Here is a 13701-nt window from a genome sequence, read left to right on the forward strand (position 1 = left end):
TTTTAACAAGATCCAGTGATGATTTATATACATATTAAATTTGATTAAGCAGTGGTTTTTATAAGACAATTCTATTTCTATTCTGAGAAACACTACTAAGTCAACAGAACTTTCAAGAGATATAACTATATAGGGCAAGTATAAAAGATGGGAGAAATACAAGTTCTAATTCAATACCAGAGTCAACCAGCCTTCAATTTTATCAGCAAGATCATGACAGACATAAACTGGTTACCAGAAACTGCCCAGCATCTCCAGCTTGTTGCTTAGGAATTGAAGGGTAACCAAGAGGACCCAGAACTCATCAAATACAAGAATGGTATCTAAGTATGTCCAGAAGTGGGAGTATAATAGTTTTCCTAGTCAGGGAAGCTCAGAAGCTTTCATTTCTGTTGGAATTTGCCCAGGGTGTCCTGCATTTTTATTTGCTAAATCTGGCAACCCTAACTGCGGTTATGAAAGAGAATAGCTCTCTTGATCCTAATATATACCTTTTATTTATTGTCTTTAAAAATTGAATTAAGGGGCTTCCCTGGTGGTGCAGTGGTTGAGAGTCCACCTGCCGATGCAGGGGACGCGGGTTCGTGCCCTGGTCCGGGAAGATCCCACATGCCGCAAAGCGGCTGGGCCTGTGAGCCATGGCCGCTGAGCCTGCGCGTCCGGAGCCTGTGCTCCGCAACGGGAAAGGCCACAACAGTGAGAGGCCTGCGTACCGCAAAAAAAAAAAAAAAAAAAAAAAAATTGAATTAAGATACTCAAACTTCTCATTCTGTTAAGGTAGCAAGAAATTAAATTTTCATCAATATCAGGGATTCTCATCTCCAGCCCAGGCTTTAAACGGTACTGGGGAAAGAGAGCAGATAGCTCTAGTTCATCAAGGTTTCTGCTAACATCTGTATTGTCCAGGGTCATAGTGGTCTCTGGAACTCTGACAGCTTTCTCCTTGCATACCATTCAGGTATGGCCAGGAAAGTTGGCTGAGGCTATGAACTCCAAAGCCTCTGTCTAGGCACATGGCCATCTCCTCTAAAATCCTGCCAGTTCCTTGAAATGCTGCACCAAGCAGAGCTCAGGTCTCATTACCTTCCTATTTTAAAACTTTAAAATTTGAGGAAATCTGTCATTCTATCATTTTGCTTATGATCACTCTGAAAAGAGACGTATTTTCTCTTCTTGTTGTTCCCAAAGATACTTGTCATAAACTCTAATGAATGCTGTATTTAAAAAAAAAAAAAGGTCAGGAAAGGAAATGAGTATCTTGCAAGCAACTTTCTACTTTTAGCTCCCTTACTTAAAATATCCACTGAGGGACTTCCCTGGTGGTCCCGTGGTTGAGACTCCACGTTCCCAGTGCAGGGGGCCTGGGTTCGTTCCCTGGTCAGGGAACTAGAGCCCGCATGCCACAACTAAAGATCCTGCACGTGGCAACAAAGATCCCGTGTGCAGCAACTAAGACCTGGTGTGGCCAAATAAGTAAATTAGTGAATTTTAAAAAAACAACAACAAAAACCCTCTGCTGAGACAGGGGATACAACAGCAACAAATAAAAAGTGGTTTTCTTTGTGTAAGAGGGAAAAGATGCAGAGCACACCTGGGATTAGGGTGAAGCAAGGTAAAAACAGCTTTATTGAGATATAATTCACATACCAAACAATTTGCCCGTTTAATGTATACAATTTACTGTTTTTTGTTATGTTCACAGATATGTACAAACATCACCACAGTCAATTTTAGAACATTTTCATCACCTCAAAAAGAAATCTTACGCCCTTTAGCTATCAGACCCCTGTCGCCCTATCTCCCACTCCCAGGCCTAAGCAATCACTAATCTACTTTCTATCTCTATAGATTTCCCTGTTCTGAACATTTCATATAAATAGAATCAAATAATATGGGGTCTTTTGTGACTAACTTCTTTCACTTATCATAGTGTTTTCAAAGTTCATTCATGTTGTAGATGTATCAGTCTTTCATTCCTTTCTATAGTTAAATAATATTCCAATATGTAGGTTTACAACATTTTGTTGATCTGTTTGTCCATTGGTGGACATTTGGGTTGTTTCTGCCTTTGGCTATTATGAATAATGCTGCTATAAACATTCACGTACAGTTTTGTGTAAAATATGTTTTCGTTTCCCTTACTTATATACCTAAGAGTGGATTTCCTGGATCATGTGGTAACTTCTATGTTTAATCATTTGAGAAACAGCCAGACTATTTTCCACAGGAGCTGCACCATTTACATTCACACCAGCAGTGTATCCAGGTTCCAATTTCTCCACAGATTTTCCAACACTTGTTATTATCTCACTGTTTGATTCTAGCCATTTTAGTGAGTGTGAAGTGGTATCTCATTGTGGTTTTGATTTGCATTTCCCTAAAGACTAATAATGTTGAGAATCTTTTCATGTACTTATTGGTCATTTGTACATCTTCTTGGGAGAAATGTCTATTCAGATCCTTTGCCCATTTAAAAAAATGTTTTTAAGTTATTGAGTTGTAAGATTTCTTTATATTTCTGGACATAAGCCCTGAAACAATTCAGATATATGATTTACAAATATACCCCTTCATTCTATGGGTTGTCTTTTCATATTCTTTTTTTTTTTTTTTTTTAAGTATCTCTATTTCTCTGGGGTTTTTTTTTTTTGGCCATGTGGATTGTGGGATCTTAGTTCCCTGACAGGGATTGAGCCTGGGCCTTCAGCAGTGAGAGTGCTGAGTCCTAACCACTGAACTGCCAGGGAATTCCCCATATTCTTTTCAGTGTCCTTTGAAGAACAAACGTTTTTTGTTTTGAGGAAGTCTGGTTTATTTTTGTTGTTGTTGCTGATAATTTTGGTGTCATATCTAAGAATCCTCTGCCAAATCTTAGGTTGTAGAGATTTTCCCTTTATTTTCTTCTAAGAGTTTTTATAGTTCTAGCTCTTACATTTAGGTCCTTGATACCTTTTGAGTTAATTTTTATATATGGTGTTAGGAAGGGATCTAACCTCATTCTTCTGCATATGGCTATTCAATTGTCCCAGGACCATTTGTTCTATTCTTTCCTTATTGGATGGTTTTGGCATTCTTGTTGAAAATTAGTTGGCTATAGACATATGGGTTTATTTCTGGACTCTCAATTCTAGTCCATTGATCTATATGTCTATCCTTGTGCTAGTACCACATTGTCTAGATTACTATTACTTTTTTTTTTTGGCCACACAATGTGGCATCTGGGATCTTAGTTCCCCGACCAGGGATTGAACCCGCACCCCCTGCATTGGAAGCTCGGAGTGTTAATCACTGGACCACCAGGGAAGTCCCTAGATTACTGTTACTTTGTATCAAGATTTGAAATCAGGAGGGATAAATTAGGAGGTTGGGATTAACACATAGACACTACTATATATAAAATAGATAATCAACAAGGACCTACTGTATAGCACAGGGAACTCTGGTCAATATTCTGTAATAACTTACATGGGAAAAGAATCTGAAAAAGAATAGATACATGTATATGTATAGCTGAATCAATTTGCTGTACACCTGAAACTAACACAACATTGTAAATCAACTATGCTCCAATATTAAAAAAGAAAAAAGATTTGAAATCAGGAAGTATGACTCCCACTTTGTTCTTCTTTCTCAAGACTATTTTGGCTATTCTAGGTCCCTTACAATTCTATATAAATTTTACAAGAATTTTGTCAATTTCTACAAAGAAGCCAGCTGGAATTGGGATTGGGATTGCGTTGAATCTGTAGATCAGACTGGGGAGTATCCTTGTCTTAACAAGGTTAAGTCTTCTGATCCATGAACATGTGGTATTTTTCCAATTATAGATCTTCTCTAATATCTTTCAACAGTGTTTTGTGGCTTTCAGAGTATAATTTTTGCACTTTTTTCATTAAATTTATTCCTAAATACTTTATTCTTTTGGATGCAATTGTAAATGGAATTGTTTTCTTAATTTCATTTTTCAGTAGTTCATGCAAATGTATAGAAATACAATTGGTTTTTGTATACTTATTGTATCTTGAAAACTTGCTGAACTTTTTTTAGTTCTAATCATTTTTTAGTGAATTTCCTAGGATTTTCCATATACACTAGCATGTCATCTGTGAATAGATCATTTTACTTCTTCCTTTCCAATCTGAATGACTTTTATTTCTTTTTCTTGCCTATTTGCCCTGCCTAGAACCTCCAGTACAAGGCTGAATAGAAGTGGCAAGAGCAGACATCCTTGTCTCATTCCTGACCTTAGGGGGAAAACATTCAGCCTCTCATCAGTAAGTATAATGTTAACTCTGGAGTTTTATTGTGTGGATATTCTTTATTATATTGGCGAAGTTCCCTTCTGTTTCTAGTTTGTTGAGTGTTTTTATCATGAAAGAGCGTTGGATTTTGTCACTCTTCTGTATCTATTGAGATGTTCATGTAAGTTTTGGTTTTTTATTATATTGATGTGAAGTATTACATTAATTGATTTTGGGAAGTTGGACCAAACTTGCATCTTGCTTGGTCACGGTATATCATTGTTTTTATATGTTGCTGCATTTGGCTTGCTAGTATTTGTTGAGGATTAATTTGACCATATTCATAATAGATATTGGTCTATAGTTTTCTCGTGATGTGTTTTTCTGGTTTTGGTATCAGAGTAATACTGGCGTAGTAAAATGAAATGAGAAGTGTTCTGTCCTCTTCTAATTTTTGGAAGAGTTTGTGAAGAATTGGCATTAATTCTTTAAACTTTTAGTAGAATTCAGTGGTGAAGCCATCTGGGTCTGGAGTTTGTGGGTACTTAAATTATTGACTCAATCTCTCCACTTGTTATAGGTCTATTCATTTATCTATTTCTTCTTGAGTCTATTTCAGTAGTTTGTGTCATTGTAGGAATTTGTCCATTTTACCAAGGTTATCTAATTTGTAGGCATAAAATTGTTTATAGTACTCCTTTATAATCCTGTTTATTTATTTTCTGTAAAGTCAGTGCTAATGTCCCTTCTTTTATTTCTGATTCTACTACTTAAAGTCTGTTTCCCCGCCACCCCCCCACAACCCCCCCACCCCCCCGCCGCCCCGGTCCGTCTAACTAAAGGTTTGTCAATTTTGTTGCTGTTTTCAAAGAACTAACTTCTAGTTTCGTTGATTTTCTCTATTGCTCTTCTATTCATTATTTCATTAATTTCCACTCTAATCTTTATTATTTTTCTTTTTCTAATTTCCTAATTTTCTTTTCATCAGAATGCAATCTTCTAAACTGGATGGGCCTTGGGTTTTGTGTATATGCATGTATTCCAATAAAACTTTATTTACAAAAACATGTGGCAGACCAGATTTGGCCTCTGAGCCACCGTTTGTCCATTCCTGATCCAGAGTAATGGATCCAAACCCTGGATGTATAGCATTTTAAGGAACCGACTCCTGTGTCTTACTCCCTAAGATTCTAATTCAACTGATCTGGGTTGGAGCATGGTAATTAGTGGGGTTTTTTTGTTTTGTTTTGTTTTTGTTTTTTTTTCGGTACGCGGGCCTCTCACTGCTGCGGCCCCTCCCATTGCGGAGCACAGGCTCCAGACGTGCAGGCCCAGCGGCCATGGCTCACAGGCCCAGCCGCTCCGCGGTATGCGGGATCCTCCCGGACCGGGGCACGAACCCGCGTCCCCCCGCATCGGCAGGCGGACCCTCAACCACTGCGCCACCAGGGAAGCCCAATTAGTGGTTTTTTGCTTGCTTGTTTTTTGTTTTAAGCTCTCCCAGGTGTTTCAAATGTGTAGCCAAGGCCAAGAGCGATCTTTTCAGAGCAGGGATTTGACCTTTTGGGTGGGGGGGGGTGTGTGTGTGTGTGTGTGTGTGTGTGTGTGTGTGTGTGTGTGTGTGTGTGTGTGTGTGTGTGTGTGTGTGTGTGTGTGTGTGTGTGTGTGTGTGTGTGTGTGTGTGTGTGTGTTTGACTTGACACAACAGAAATTTATTAGAGTTTGAAAGCCAGAAGTCCAAACTGAAGTGTCAGTAAGGCGATGCTGTCTCTGAAGGTTCTAGGGGAGAATGCTTCCTTGCCACTTTCAGCTTCTGGTGGCGCTAAGTGTTCCTTAGCTTATGGCTGAATTACTTCAACCTCTGCACCTGTCTTCACATGGCCTTCTCCTCCTCCAGCTCAAGAACAGCCAAATGGAAGAGATACATAGGCCAAAGTATGGGGAGAGGGGGTGGCGTGGAGCTTCCATTCCCTCCCAGGGTGTGCCACCATCACCATCCTAGTACCTGGATGTGTTCACCAACACCTTCGGGGTTTTAATTTCAGTTACTGTATTTTTTATTTCTAGAATTCTTTTAGATTCTTTTGCAACTTTATTATAGCACTTTTTATGGTTTCTATTCTCTATAGAGATCTTCAAACTTGTTTTTTCCTTATCTATAATCAGCATAGTTTTTCAATATCTGAAATCTTTGTGGATCTGTTTCTCTTGTCTATTGTTTTTGCTAATTCTTGCTCATAGACTCTAGTTTCTTTGTGAGCCTTGTGTTTGTGTTGGACATTATATTTGATCAATTATTTGTGAGAATAAATTTAGACTTGCAAGGAAAGTACTTTTATCTAGAAAGGATTTGCACTTGCTTCTGCTAAGTTCCTTGGAGTTCAGCTACTTTAAGGCTTATAATTCTCTGGCGCTCTTATGACCCTACATAAAGTGTAATTCTGCATAAGATATTTCTCTCCTAGTTTATCCTCACTCTGGGTGTAAAGTTCCAACATATTGTGAGAAGTTTCTTCTATGAGCCTCTCAATCTTTTGCAGACCCTGGGCTTTACTTTCTGCCTTTCTTGCCCGAAAGAGTTTTTAATTTAAGGTACAAAATTTTAAGGATTGACAAATGCTTTCAGGGAAAAAACCACATTTCCAGTTACCTCTCTGGGATGACCTTTTCCCTTCACTTTTGGCCTAGTAATTTCTTGTTGGCTTGTCATGTTTCTTCTGTGATTTAAAAGAAGGTGAAAAACTATTAACTGAGCTTTGTTATTTAGTTATAGCAGGAAGATTAATTTAAAAAAAAACCCTAGTCTGCCATTTTAAGAAATATTATCTTATTTTGATAATCATCTTTTGGCTGTAAAATATTACATCAAGTTGATCTACCATGTTATTTTTTATTTCTTTCTTTATTTTTTTTGCGGTATATGGGCCTCTCACTGTTGTGGCCTCTCCCGTTGCGGAGCACAGGCTCCAGACGCGTAGACTCAGCGGCCATGGCTCACGGGCCCAGCCGCTCCGCGGCATGTGGGATCTTCCCGGACCGGGGCACAAACCCGTATCCCCTGCATCGGCAGGCGGACTCTCAACCACTGAGCCACCAGGGAAGCCCATACCATGTTATTTTTTAAATGAATCTCATTTTGTATGACTCTTAGCTTATCTCCATTTTTCTTTAATAAATAACAATAACAATGAACATTTTTGTGCATAAAGCTGTTTTTGCCTTCTGCATTATTCCATACATCTAACTTCTTGGGAGTACAATTACTGGGCAATATACTATAAATGTTTAGGACATTTGATTTCCAAAGGGTTGATTGAATTTTTTATGAATTGAATTGCATGATCTTAATCTATTTAATTTTGTCATGGTGATATTAATATCTTTTAAAACCAAGTCAGGTAAACAAGTCCTGGCCACCTGTGTAAATAGTTCTCAGGCAAAAGATGACCTTTATGAATTTTCTTTTAAAATATTAACTTTTTTTACAAAAATTATTGAAGTTCAACTTAATGCAGCAAATACTTGCATGTCTGTAGTGTGCGGGCACCCTTCTAGGTGGTGCAGATTCAGTGGTAAACCAGATAGATCTTCGTCCATGCCCTTATGAAATCTAAGGTGGGGAGCACAGACAAATAACACATCATTGAAATGCACTGTGGTAAGTGTTTTGATGACTGTAGTTCAGAATACTGAGGGAGTGCAGAAGAGAGGCACTTAACCCAGACTGGAAGGGCCATGGAAGGTATCCTAGGGGAAGGAATAGCTATGCATAGTAAGTCTTGAAATCAGGTAGCCTAACTTCTCCAACTTTGTCCTTATTTTTCAATGTTCATTGAATTTTCCCTTGCATTTCCATGTAAATTTTAGAATAAGCTTGTGAATTTCTACCAAGAAAAAAAAAAAAGCCTACTGAGACTGTGATTGGAATTGTGTTAAATCTCTACATCAGTTTGGGGATAACTGACATTTTAACAATATTGAGTTTTCCAATCCATGAAAATGGTGTATCTCTTTATTTTTAAGGGTTTCTTTAATTTCTCTCAGCAGTGTTATATAGTTTTCAGTGTAGAGGTCTTATAAGTCTTAAATATATTCCTAAATATTTTATTTTTTAAGCAAGTGTAAATGGTTTCATTTTATAGCATAGCTTGGAACTGAAGAATAAATAGGAGTTAGGGAAAGGGGATATGACTTTTAGGCAAAATTAACAAAGTAAGAAGAATATTTGGATGTTGAAAGCTCAAAATGACAAATATCAAGCCTCTTTTATCATACTGACATGGAATAAATATCTCTGAAGTAAGTAACAAGCACAACAAAGAAGACATATTCTTTTTGAATTCCAGGGTCTGCAGCTATATACCTAATAATAATATCTAATAATGTTTATTAGGTGGAAATTATTATCTAACAATAGAAAAATAATATCTAATAAGTTGAAGAGTTAGTTTAAACTCTTTTGGAGAAGGAATAATTTGGAGAACTTACACTTTCTGCTTTCAAGACTTACTATAAAGCTATAGCAACCAGAAGAGTGTGTGGTACCAGCATTCTGAGAGACAAATAAATCAATGTAACTGCCTCAAGAGACCAGAAACAGACTCTGAGTCACTTGATTTTCAACAAAAGCACTAAAATAAGCAAATGAGAAAAAAAAGTTTCTTCAAAATATTATGTTGAAACAACTAAATATCCATCTGGAAAAAAAAAAAAAGTCAACCTCGACCCCTATCTCACACCAGATTAATTTTAGATAGATTATAGACCTAAACAAAAAGCTAAAGCTATAAAGCTTCTAGAAGAAAACAAAGTAGAATATCTTTGCAACTTGGGAATAGGAAAAGGTTTCTTAGGATAGAGAAAGCATTAATCAGAAAAAGATAAAATTGATAAATTAGTTGTCATCAAAATGAAAACATCTGCTTATCCAAAGACAGCCTTAAGAAAATAATTAGGTAAGCTACAGACTGGGAGAAAATGTTCTCAAAATATGTATTCTGATAAAGAACTGATATCGAGACTATATAGAGAACTCTTAAAATAGAATAATAAAAAGAGGGGGAAAAACCATGTCTTTTGATTACAGAGGACAAAAACAACCTTAATATAGTTTAAGTAGAAAACAATTTTTGCACAACAGTGTGAAAGTACATAATGCCACTGAACTGTATACTTAAATATGGTTAAAATAGTAAATTTTATGTTATTTATATTTTACCACAATGAAAAAAAATGGAACTTATCAGCTTATGTACCTGAGAAAGGCAGGAGTGGAGCTAGTTTCAAGCACCCCTGGATCCTGACACGAAGACTCTGTCTCCATTTTTCAACTTTACCCTCTGCCCCCTGACCCATACCCCAGGCTCTCCTACTTAACGCTTCAGAAGAAGACAGTATGGCTACACACAGCTTCTGGCAAATGTCATCCCAGCTAGCAACCCCAAAAGGAAAGAGAGGATTTATTTCTCTGCTTCAGTAGATATAAGTTTCTGGAAATAATTGGCCCAGATTGTGTTCTGCGCCCACCACCCCTATGGCCATAGGGTAATATGATTGATCACTCCAGAAGAATCACATAAAATGGATAATGAAGGAGGAACAGCTCCTCGAAGGAAGGGCAGCGTTCTGTTACTGGAAGAAGGGGAAAGGAGAACCTAAACAGAACAACAATAAAAAAGCCTTCAAATTGATTCATTTTCTCTTCCTTTTTTTAAACAAGTTCTTTACCATCTGTCAGTCACCTTTCTCAGTTCTTTCTGAAATATCCTAATTTTGATTTATTTATTCAGCAGTGTTATATCATGCACCTCTATTGTGCCATGTACTCTTCCAGGCATTGGAGAGAGAGTGTGGTGAACAAGTCAAAGTCCCTGTACTCCTGTGACATGAATGACTTCCTCTTTTATAAGCAAGTATTTGCCAGCTTCACATTGCAGCATATCCAAAGACCAACAGGAAAGAAATTTTTTTTTTCCTCTTGAAAGAAGAATGTTAACACTTTGAAAGGTCAAAAATAACCTTCCACTTTTACTGATGTTGTAGTATTCTTTACCTAGAGCCACTTAATGGGTCATTCTAAGCTTCAAAAATTATGAAGTATCTTATATTTATTTCAGTTCTAAACCTTTATTTCCCCAGTTTGTGTTCATTTTCTGCATACCCAATAGCTCATTTTGAAATAATATGTTGTTTTCTATTTTATAAAAAGTGTGCTGTGGATGCTATAAAGTGCATGTAGATGATTATAAAATGTATGGTAACTTGTTTTCCTATAAATATATTTTTTTGGTGTTCTGTTTATTCAGTGAAAGAACTGGTAGCCAGTAGTCAATTTTCTATACTTAACTTTGTTTCATTTCCTGATGAAATCCAAGATCTACCTTATATTGTGATATGCAGGCAGTATGGTATATTGTAGACAAAGGGAAATTGAATTAGTTGTAGTCAGCTCTGGACTCTGGAAGAGAAGCTATGATTTTATGATGATGTGATGTCCTCAGCCTGAAATATCCTAGAAATTTCTAGGATTAGAAGAAAATGACACATTCTGGACTCAGAGCAACAGAGGGGAAAAAAACCCAATTGTTTGGTAAAGGGAAGACTAAAAGATATTATTTTCTGTGGAGTTCATTGTTTTAAAAAATTCTATATGAGTTACAAGTTGGAACAAGTTATATATCATATATGATATTTAATTTTTCTGCCCACTTTTTATTTAGGAATATCAGTGAGGAGTGAAATGGCCAAAAAATGTATCAGTTATGATTGTATTCAGCTACCTGTAATGAAAACCACACTACAGTGGCTTAACCAAAGAGACGTGTACTTTTTTTTTTTTTTTTTTTTTATTTATTTATTTTTGTCTGTGTTGGGTCTTCGTTTCTGCGTGAGGGCTTTCTCTAGTTGCGGCGAGCGGGGGCCAGTCTTCATCGCGGTGCGCGGGCCTCTCACTATCTCGGCCTCTCTTGTTGTGGAGCACAGGCTCCAGACGCGCAGGCTCAGTAGTTGTGGCTCAAGGGCCCAGTTGCTCCGCGGCATGTGGGATCTTCCCAGACCAGGGCTCGAACCCGTGTCCCCTGCATTGGCAGGCAGATTCTCAACCACTGCACCACCAGGGAAGCCCGAGAGGTGTACTTTTATTTTCCAAATAACAAGAAGCACCTAGGAAGGAAATCCAAGTGCAGTAAGTCAAAGACATCGTTAATGACCAGCCTCCTTTTATCTCCTTCTCTGTCATGCATAACATGTGGCCCACATTTTCATGGTCAAAAGATGACTATTGACTTCCAGTTTCTGGTCTGGCATGTAAGGAGCTTGGAAATCACCACTGTATCCTAATAACAAGTAAAAAGCTGAACAAATTGAAAAAAGGTCAACAACTCTTCTTGGATCCATCAGAGAAGTGAAGTCACAGTGCAAACTGCTGCCCGAAGACACAGGCCTATAAAAAGAATCACAAACTTACTGGAGCAGAAACCCACAAGCAGAAACCTCAGGAGCCAGTGCAAGGGTCGGAAAACCTAAACTGTAATTGATGAATTGCTGGAGAGAGGCTTACTGTGGACAAGTTTGTGAGTCAAAAACTTCAAGGGGGACCCAGTTATATGGTTGGGGGCAGGGTCCTACACTTTTGTCAGTTTCACCTCCAGGCGCTTGACCAGGTTCTCACAGTGAATACTGGAGAAAAACCCTTGTGCTTCTGGCAGGGCAAGGGGGAAAGTAACCATTTTGAATATGCCAGAGCATCTCTTCTTAACAAGGTCTGCCCTCAGGAGAAACTATTTAACCAGAGTCTAATCTGCTGGGCTTTTATCAGAGCCTAACTGACCTGGGGAAAGGGAAATACCCAACTCCAGCCTACTCTAGCCATCCTGTCCCACCTAAGGGTTGGGGGAGGACTAAGAAGTACTTGTCAAGTTCAGACTCCAGAGGCACAGGCACATTAAAAGACTGATACCTAATCTTAGGACTACAGGCACTTCCTCTGCCCCGACACCTTACCACCACAAATGACCTTAGTTTGGTGATAACTTTTTAGATACAACACCAAAGGCACAATCCATGAAGGAAAGAATTGGTAAGCTGGACTTCATTAAAATTAAAAATTTCTACTCTGTGAAAGACACTGTTAAGAGAATAAAAAGACAACACACAGACTGGGAGAAAATATTGCAAAAGACATGCTGATAAAGGACTGTTATCCAAAATATACAACATATTCTTAAAACTCAACAATAAGAAAATGAACGACCTGTTTTAAAAAATGGACCAAAGACCTTAAAAGACACCTCACCAAAGAAGATACACAAGCATATGAAAAGGTGCTCCACATAATATGTCATCATGAAAATGCAAATTAAAATACAATGAGATACCACTACATACATAGTAGAGTGGCCAAAATTCAGAACACTGACAATACCAAATTCTGACAAGGATGTGGAGCAACAGGAACTCTCATTCATTGCTGGTAGGAATGCAAAATAGTACAGCTGCTTTGGAAGATAGTTTGGCAGTTTCTATTTTTTAATTAATTAATTAATTAATTTTTGGCTGTGTTGGGTCTTCGTTGCTGTGTACGGGCTTTCTCTAGTTGCGGTGAGCGTGGGCTACTCTTCGTTGCGGTGCGCGGGCTTCTCATTGCAGTGGCTTCTCTTGTGGAGCACAGGCTCTAGGCGTGCAGGCTTCAGTAGTTGTGGCACGTGGGCTCAGTAGTTGTGGCACGTGGGCTCAGTAGTTGTGACTTGCGGGCTCTAGAGCTCAGGCTCAGTAGTTGTGGTGCACGGGCTTAGTTGCTCTGCGGCACGTGGGATCTTCCCGGAGCCAGGGCTCGAACCCATGTCCCTTGCATTGGCAGGCAGATTCGTAACCACTGCGCCACCAGGGAAGGCCCTAGTTTGGCAGTTTCTTATGAAACTAGACATATGCTTACTATCAAATCCAGCAATCATGTTCCTTGGTATTTACCCAAAGGAGGTGAAAACTAATGCCCACACAAAAACCTGCACATGGATGTTTATAGCAGCTTTATTCATAATTGCCAGACCTTGGAAGCAACCAAGATGTCCTTCAGTAGGTGAATGGATAAAAACACTGTGGTACATCCAGACCATGTAGTACAGTTGTCCCATGATATCCACAGGGGATTGGTTCCAGGACTTGCCCCAGTTACTAAAATCCACAGATGCTTGAGCCCCATAGTTGGCCCTGTGTATCTGTGGTTCCACATCCCAGATTTAACCATGTATCATATAGTACTGTGTGTATTTTCTGGAAAAAAATCCATGTATAAATTTACCCTCACAATTCAAATCTGTGTTGTCCAAGGGTCAACTCTATTATTCACTGCTAAAAAATGAGCTATCAAGCCATGAAAAGACATGGAGGAAACTTAAGTGCATATTACTAAGTAAGAGAAGCCAGTCTGAAAAGAAGCCAGTCTGAAAAGCCAGTATGATTC

At 38.4% G+C, this 13701-nt stretch overlaps 1 pseudogene; it reads left to right on the forward strand.

Annotated features, from left to right (window-relative positions):
- The window catches only part of LOC137230606 (anaphase-promoting complex subunit 13 pseudogene), a 69595-nt pseudogene that overhangs the window by 2242 nt on the left and 53652 nt on the right, over positions 1–13701 (forward strand).

The sequence above is a fragment of the Pseudorca crassidens genome, chromosome 9 (genome assembly GCF_039906515.1).
Source record: "Pseudorca crassidens isolate mPseCra1 chromosome 9, mPseCra1.hap1, whole genome shotgun sequence".
Classification (NCBI taxonomy): domain Eukaryota; kingdom Metazoa; phylum Chordata; class Mammalia; order Artiodactyla; family Delphinidae; genus Pseudorca; species Pseudorca crassidens.